General features: G+C 48.5%; 1 pseudogene; it reads right to left on the bottom strand.

Annotated features, from left to right (window-relative positions):
- Nucleotides 1–3,677: 3,677 nt before the first annotated feature.
- On the bottom strand, nucleotides 3,678–5,771 carry LOC102281417 (FH2 domain-containing protein 1 pseudogene; annotated as a pseudogene).
- Nucleotides 5,772–9,080: the final 3,309 nt, after the last annotated feature.

Below are 9,080 nucleotides of genomic sequence, written 5' to 3' on the forward strand. Positions count from 1 at the left end.
ACTGGCAATAGAACTGCCTTATCACCCAGCAATCCTACTGCTGAGCATACACACCAAGGAAGCCAGAATTGAAAGAGACACATGTTCATACCCAAATGTTCATCACAGCACTGTTTATAATAGCCAGGACATGGAAGCAACCTAGATGTCCATCAGCAGATGAAGGATAAGAAAGCTGTGGTACATATACACAATGGAGTATTACTCAGCCATTATAAGAATCCATTTGAATCAGTTCTAATGAGGTGGATGAAACTGGAGCCTATTATACAGAGTGAAGTAAGCCAGAAAGAAAAACACCAATACAGTATACTAATGCATATATATGGAATTTAGAAAGATGGTAACAATAACCCTGTATGGGAGACAGCAAAAGAGACACAGATGTATAGAACAGTCTTTTGGACTCTGTGGGAGAGGGCGAGGGTGGGATGATTTGGGAGAATGGCATTGAAACATGTATAATATCATATAAGAAAAGAATCACCAGTCCAGGTTCAATTCATGATACTGGATGCTTGGGGCTGGTGCACTGAGACGACCCAGAGGGATGGTATGGGGAGGGAGGAAGGAGAGGGGTTCAGGATGGGGAACATGTGTATACCTGTGGAGGATTCATGTTGATGTATGGCAAAAACAATACAATACTATAAAGTAATTAACCTCCAATTAAAATAAATAAATTTATATTTTTAAAAAGTTGGCTTAAAGCTCAACATTCAGAAAACTAAGATCATGGCATCTGGTCCCATCACTTCATGGGAAATAGATGGGGAGACAATGGAAACAGTGTCAGACTTTATTTTGGGGGGCTCCAAAATCACTGAAGATGGTGACTGCAGCCATGAAATTAAAAGACGCTTACTCCTTGGAAGGAAAGTTATCACCAACCTAGATAGCATATTCAAAAGCAGAGACATTACTTTGCCAACAAAGGTCCATATAGTCAAGGCTATGGTTTTTCCAAGGGTCATGTATGGATGTGAGAGTTGGACTGTGAAGAAGGTTGAGCACCAAAGAATTGATGTTTTTGAACTGTGGTGTTGGAGAAGACTCTTGAGAGTCCCTTGGACTGCAAGGAGATCCAACCAGTCCATTCTAAAGGAGATCAGTCCTGGGTGTTCATTGGAAGGACTGATGCTGAAGCTGAAACTCCAGTACTTTGGCCACCTCATGTGGGAGGGATTGGGGGCAGGAGGAGAAGGGGATGACAGAGGATGAGATGGCTGGATGGCATCACTGACTCGATGGACATGAGTTTGAGTAAACTCCAGGAGTTGGTGATGGACAGGGAGGCCTGGCATGCTGCGATTCATGGGGTTGCAAAAATCGGACACGACTGAGTGACTGAACTGAACTGAACCGAAAGCAATTTCATTTTGGGAGGTCTGTTTTTAAAAACCCAGTGGCCCAATGGCCCTTAAAAAGTTGATCTGGTTTTATTCAGAATTTAAAACTACAGTACCAAAGAACAGGGGTGTGTGTGTGTGTGTGTGTGTGTGTGTGTGCGCTCAGTCATGTCCAACATTTTGCAACCCCATGTAGCCCACCAGGCTCCTCTGTCCATGGAATTTTCCAGGCAAGAATACTGCAGTGGATTGCCATTTCTTTCTTCAAGAGTTCTTCCCGACCCAGAGATCAATCCCGTCTCCTGCATTGACAGGCAGATTTTTTGCCACTGAGCCACCTGGAAAAGAGATATCAACATTAAAAAGTATTGAGAGACAGACAGACAGACAAAAGAAGGACTTTCTCCAGGCTCCAGGAGAAAGACTGGGAGACTGAAGAGTTAATTCTTTCCTGTAACTAGAGCGAACACAAGTCATAGCAGCGTTCACTTAGTTTTATAAGATACTCAAAGGAGAAAAGGCTTCAATACTTTGGCCACCTGATGTAAAGAGTCAGCTCATTGGAAAAGACCTTGATCCTGGGAAATATTGAGGGCAGGAAGAAGAGGGGGAGACAGGGGATGAGATGGCTGGATGACATCACCGACTCAATGGACATAAGTCTGAGCAAACTGCGGGAGATAGTGAAGGACAGGGAAGCCTGGTGTACTGCATGTAGTCCATGGGGTAGAAAAGAGCTGAACACAACTTAGCAACTGAACAGCAACAACAAATGAGAAAACACAGAAGGGGAAAGATGTGCTCACTGAAACCTCTCTGATGACCTTCCATCAAAATGCAGCACGTGTAAATTCCAGAAGCTCCAGCATTCTTCCAGAGACTGTCACCTTCTGTGACAGGAGCATCTGCGGGTGGCCCCAGAGGATGACTTTAAGTGGAACAGCCATGAGCGGGAAGGAGGGGCGGGTCGGCCATTCTCAGAAGTCTGTCCTGGAGGCCAGAGCGGAGGGCGGATGCTCTTTGCTTCCGTAAGGGATGGAGCCCCTTCCCCAGGTCCGCTGGACTGGCGTCCTTCAACGGAAGGGAGGCCTTTTCCTCGGTCTATCTCTATCGGTCTATCGGTCCTTTCCCGGGATCTCTGTGCAGCACCGGGGCCCCAGGCCGACTCCAGCCCCTACTGGGGAACGCAGACGCCACTTTCCTTGGGGAGTGGAGTCTCTGGGCCACCCTTCACCCTCAGCTGCCGCTGAGACACGGTTTGGCTGAGGCCGGGGGCTCTGCCCACAGTGGTGAGAATTGGTCCTCTGGTGTTGCGAGCGAACCTGAGGACACGGCCGGCCCGAGAACGCCCCCCTCACCCTGCCCCCCGACTCCTCACCCCTCACCCCGCACTTCTGCCGCCTGACGTTGCCGGCAGGGGAAGGGGGCAGGGGGCGCGGAGTTTGGAGCCGAGCTTCCTGAAGGTGTCCTGGGTGGCGCGCGGGGCTCCCTCCCCGCCAGGCCGCTGTCCAGGGCCTCCTCGGAAGTTTGTCGGAGGCCCCCTCACCAGCTGCGGCTCAACAGGGTCGCGGGCGGGTCCCAGCCGCCAGCCCTTGCGAAGGGAGCCCTCTGCAGCGGGAAGAGCAGGGGGAGGAGGTTGTGGAGGGGAGCGCACCCGCTCTCGCTCTCGCAGCACATCAGCGCCAGCCCGGGCCCCGCGACCCTCTGTGCAACAGTGACCGCGGAGGCCGCAGCAGACGCCGACGCCTCTTTGAGGGAGTTCCTCTTCGGGGGACCATCACCTCCTTCCCTCTGGCCGGCCTGTCCTTGGGCAGGTCCCCGTGGCAGCCAGCCGGGCTCTCGGCTGCAGTGGGAGCCTCCCCAGGTGGGATGCAGGTGTGGTTAGAGGAGACCTGGCTGCCTCCGGTCTCCCTGGCTCCGGAGGACACGGAGCCCTCCCCCATCGCCCTGATCCTGCGGGTCCCCCGCTTCGGGTCTGGAGTCGGTTCCCTCCTCTCAGTCCAGGGGCAGCGAGCAGTCAGTGGTGTCTGAGACTTAGAACCGAGAGCCAGGATCTTGGTTCTCAGGGTCACTGCTGCCCTCAAATATCAGACCCTCGCTCCTGGGCTCCTCGGGGCCGCCCCGCCATTCCCCCGGCCCCGCCCTGGGCACCTCTGCCCGCACGGGCGTCAGGCTGTCTTTTCAGGCGCTCGGAGACTAAGTCTCTCATCCCCCTACAGACGCCAGCTCTACAGGGCTGAAGTCATTCACCGTCAGGGGCCCGGCTCTTCCGGGGCCGTGGGGGCCTGGCGGTAGAAGTGAGCCAGTCCGGTCACCAGCTCATGCCCCCTAATCCTTAGAGCAGACGGCGAGAGTAGGGGGTACCGCTCGGGACCCAGACCCCGGCTCGCTACTCGAGCCCACTGCGCTGAACCCCGGGTAAGACGGAGGAGGGTCCTCTGGCCGGTTCGGCCAAGCCAAGGCAGGTTCGGGGGCTTCCTCCTGGCTCTCCGAGGCCAGAGGTCTGAACGCTGGGCTGGGGTCCTGGTCCCTAGGCTCTCCAGGCTCCGCTGGGCGGGTCCCGCTGGGGGTAGCTCCCGGCCGAGCTGTTGAACTTGAGCTCCTCCTCGGGGCTGCCAGGGCAGCTCTCTCCGCGAAAATTAGAAGCTCAGGGTCCGAGGCGCCCAGGGAGAGGCTGGAGCGGCGGGCGTTGAGGGTCTGGTAGGAAGGGCTAATGGGCGCGGGGTGGTGGGGTGGAGGAAAGCGGGCGGGTCCTTCGCGCTCCTCTCGGTCAACAGCCCAGAGTCATTCTCTGCTGCTCCAGCCGGATCCCCAGCTCCCCAGCCGCTACTTCAGCTCCTGCGCCTCGTGGTCTCGGTTGTCCTTCACCGCTTCGTTGAATCTGACACAAAGTCACTGACTATCTGGAGGCATTTGTCCAGTTGCGCGGTGTCTTTGTCTTCACAAAAGAAGTCCGTGAAGGCATTGCGGCTTGTCTTCGAGCCCTTGCTTCCAGCGCCCCAGCTTTTCCAGGGCACATTGAAAGAAGAAAATCTTCGTCCACTGACACCCACCCACCACCCCGCTGGATGTTCTTTAGAGATCTCGTCTTGATCCCAAAAGCCAGGAAGCAGCTAAGCCCGTGGGTCACAACTACTGAGCCCACTTGCTGCAATTCCCGAAGCCCCAGCGCCCTAGACCCCAGAGATCCGCAGCAAGAGAAGCCACGGGATTGAAAAGCTAGAGAGTAGCCCCTTCTTCCTGCAAGTAGAGAAACCCTGCGTGCAGCAAGGAAGACCCAGCACAGCCATAAATAAATAAAATTGTATTTTTAAAAAAGAGAGAGTGTACCCTGCCTTCGTATTTTCCAGAGATAATCTAGCATCCTTGAGAACACGATGAAACTTTTCAGAAAAGTTCAGAAGCACGGCATCTTCCTTTTGGGCTTCCCGTGCAACAACGCAGGAGATTCACCATAGGTTTATTTGCATTGTCTGCCAAGTTGAGCAAAGAAGACAGTTTAAATCACACTGCATTGCTAGCATGCCCCCTCTGCAATCATGACATTCCCTTCTTGCAGCACCAAGTATATTAATAATATCAAATGTAGTTCCTCACACACATCAGCTCTTTTGTAGCAGTTTTGAGAAGCATCATGTCTGTGTATAGACAAGAAGAAGGCAAAAATTCTAATTTAGCACCATGACTTCAATCCGCAGTGAGTAGTTTGGCATCTGAATTAAGGGATCTTCCCAGGACAGCTTGGCCATGTCTCCACTTAATGCTTTTAATTTCTTCATATCTTCTGACTCTGGCAAAAGCTTAAGAAATTCTCACAATGCCTCTGGTCCATCATGCTCGCTCTTTCCTTGGTGAATGTCTTCTTCAATGGACCAAGGAGAATTCTTAAATAACTTAAGAAATATCCCAATGTTCATGCTCTGTTTTGCATCCAAGATAGTAATCTCTTCTCTGGCCTTCCTGGAGGACAATTTTAAAGCCTTCCTCTCCTAGAAGAGGAAGACTTGGTGGTATTTTCTTGCTGCCCAAACAGCTTCTGGGTGGTCCCTGTGTCGATTTGGTACTGATGCTGTTGCCTGGTGCCAAGGTCCAGATGTTGGTTTTGCTATGAACCTGGTCCTCTGGAATGGTTTTCCAATTTAAAAAAAGAAGCTTCTCATTCACTTTTTCTTACCAAGGTGGCTGTAGCTGTTCAGGTGAGAGGTTGAGGGTAGTTCTGGGGTGGGGAGAGGGACCAGAGGCCCTCCAGTCAACGGAGGGGGAGGGGGAGGAGAAAGAGGAAACCCTTCTAAGGAGTTTGAACCTGGTCGGTGGGTGGAGAGGAGTTGGTGGTGGTGCTTGCCCAACCATGCATCCAGCTGCTGTGTTGCTATTCCTACTTCCTTTATCACTGACCAAGCAGATACAATTCATAGCATGCATAGTATGTTGCCTTTTAAGGAGATAATTTCTTGACCTAGGGGAAGCAGACACAGACATCCGACTTATGCCATACTTTTCCAGCCACTAGCAGGAGGAGAAGTGGTTGACACAGGATGAGACGGTCAGATGGCATCATGAACACAATGGACATGAGTTTGAGCAAGCTCCGGGAAAACAGGGAAGCCTGGCATGCTGCAGTCAATAAGATGGCAGAGAGACGGACACGACTGAACAAATGAACAATGAGAAGAAGTCTGTCTCCGTTGGGTGTCATCTTCCAAACCAACGCGCCACCAGCTGGACACACAAAAGGCTCTGAGGGCGCCGCATCCGCCCGAGTCCCTGGGGGGCCGCGTCTGCATGGCGGCAGCAGAGGGACGCGGGTACGGTTCCCCCCGGGTCGCCAGCCCCAGCGCGTCTTCTCGCGGCAAGGGCTGGAGGGGTGAGGGCGCGGGCTCAGGTGCGTGGCGGTGATGACAGCTCAGCGCGGGGACACGCGGGCCCACGGGATCACACGGGGCAGTCTCAGACCCATCCACTTTCCTGAGGGCTGATCGCCCCGGCCTGAACCTGCTGTTTTAAAAATGCAAGCAAATATTTCACACTGGATTTGACTTAAACTACTATTAAATTTGAACAACTTTCATATACTAATTAACCAGAGCATTTGAAATATAAATTTAATTTGTAGTGATTTTATTAAATGTATATACATTTTGAATTCTGTTTATCCTGTTATTTTCCCCACGATTTTGATAACTTCATAATATTTTACATATGTTTATTGTTTAAAAAAGGGAGAAAATTGCAAAGAAAAAGTAGTAAGCACTTAAAAATCTGCTCTTTAAAGGTCCCCATCATTATAATTTCAATGAGTGAATTTCCAAGGAGCACTTAATCTTTCTCTTTGCCAATGACTTTTGTTGTCGAAACTAGCATGTACTAAGTTTACAGATGTATTGGTATCTACTTCTGTATTTCTGTTGGTACTGGTTACCTATGCTACTCTGTTCTGATTTTGGTAAATTTAGAGTTCATTATGTGCTGATCCATATATAAACCAGCCACATCCTAATTACACAGTATTTCTGTTTCTGAATTATCTTGTCCATTAATATTAATAATTTATTGATAAGTTAGCTTTTCAGCTACCTCCCCCCAAATATTGAATTGTTAGTAGAATTGCCTGTTCCCATATATTATACATTGAGTTGTAAATGAAATTAGTATTTCCTTAGTGTATTAGTGTATTTTCTTGCTACTTTGTAGATAGAAAGGGTTTTTTCCTTATATTTTTCTCTGTCTCATCAGTGATATGAAGTCTTAAAAGTTTGTCAGGTAGGAATCTTTTTCATTTGTTTCTCGAGAATTTTCTGCTGAAAAAAAAAAAAAAAAACAGACACAGCCAATCAACCAATTAGCAAAAATAAACATTATAAAACAAAAATAAAAATAATTTGGGATGCACTTGCTGCATAAATACAAACTGGCCTTCTAACCATCACCTTTTTGTAATCCAGCAAAATCCATGGGATTAAAACTCATGCTGGAGAAAGGCTTTGCTAACCATACAGACCCAAGAAAGCAGTTTTGAAACTTGCTGCTCTCACTTGAGATTTTCAGACCTCTGACCAATGACACCTTTAGGAAGGCAAGAGGTAAATTAAAAATCTAAGGGATTCCATATGTATGCATTAACATATAATATTTGCTTTTCTCTTTCTGACTTACTTCACTCTGTATAACAGGCACTAGGTTCATCCACCTCACTAAAACTGACTCAAATTCATTCCTTTTTATGGCTGACTAATAGTCCATTTGGAGAAGGCAATGGCACCCCACTCCAGTAGTCTTGCCTGGAAAATCCCATGGATGGTGGAGCCTGGTAGGCTGCAGTCCATGGGGTCGATAAGAGTCGGATACAACTGAGCAACTTCACTTTCACTTTTCACTTTCATGCATTGGAGAAGGAAATGGCAACCCACTCCAGTGTTCTTGCCTGGACAATCCCAGGGATGGGGGAGCCTGGTGGGCTGCCGTCTATGGGGTTGCACAGAGTCGGACACGACTGAAGTGACTTAGTAGTAGTAGTAATAGTCCATTATATATATATATATGTATAACATTTTCTTTATCCATTCATCTGTGGACACAGTGGGGGAAGAAGAGGGTAGGACAGATTGAGAAAGTAGCATTGACATATGTACACTGCTGCTGCTGATATATATTATATATATATATATATAGTTGCTTCAGTCGTTTCTGATTCTTTGAGATCCTATGGACCAGCAGTCTCCCGTCTCCATGGGATTCTCCAGGCAACAACACTGGAGTGGGTTGCCATGCCCTTCTCCAGGGGATCTTCCCGACCTGGAGATTGAACCTGCATCTCTTATGTCTCCTGCATTACAGGCAGATTCTTTACCACTGAGCCACCAGGGAAGTCTATATATATATCAACACACGTGATTTGTGCTGTTGTATGGCAGAAATCAACAGAACAATGTAAAGCAATTATCCTGTAATTGAATATTTTTTTATTTTTTTAAATTTTATTTTATTTTTAAACTTTACATAATTGTATTAGTGTTGCCAAATATCAAAATGAATCCGCCACAGGTATACATGTGTTCCCCCTCCTGAACCCTCCTCCCTCCTCCCTCCCCATACCATCCCTCTGGGTCGTCCCAGTGCACTAGCCCCAAGCATCCAGTATTGTGCATCGAACCTGGACTGGCATCTCATTTCATACATCCTATTTTACATGTTCCAATGCCATTCTCCCAAATCTTCCCACCCTCTCCCTCTCCCATAGAGTCCATAAGACTGTTCTATACATCGGTGTCTCTTGTGCTGTCTCGTACACAGGGTTATTGTTACCATCTTTCTAAATTCCATATATATGCGTTATTATACTGTATTGGTGTTTTTCCTTCTGGCTTACTTCACTCTGTATAATAGGCTCCAGTTTCATCCACCTCATTAGAACTGATTCAAATGTTTTCTTTTTAATGGCTGAGTAATACTCCATTGTGTACATGTACCACAGCTTTCTTATCCATTCATCTGCTGATGGACATCTAGGTTGCTTCCATGTCCTGGCTATTATAAACAGTGCTGCGATGAACATTGGGGTACACGTGTCTCTTTCCCTTCTGGTTTCCTCAGTGTATATGTCCAGCAGTGGGATTGCTGGATCATAAGGCAGTTCTATTTCCAGTTTTTTAAGGAATCTCCACACTGTTCTCCATAGTGGCTGTACTAGTTTGCATTCCCACCAACAGTGTAAGAGGGTTCCCTTTTCTCCAC

The sequence above is a fragment of the Bos mutus genome, chromosome 22 (genome assembly GCF_027580195.1).
Source record: "Bos mutus isolate GX-2022 chromosome 22, NWIPB_WYAK_1.1, whole genome shotgun sequence".
NCBI classification, from domain to species: domain Eukaryota; kingdom Metazoa; phylum Chordata; class Mammalia; order Artiodactyla; family Bovidae; genus Bos; species Bos mutus.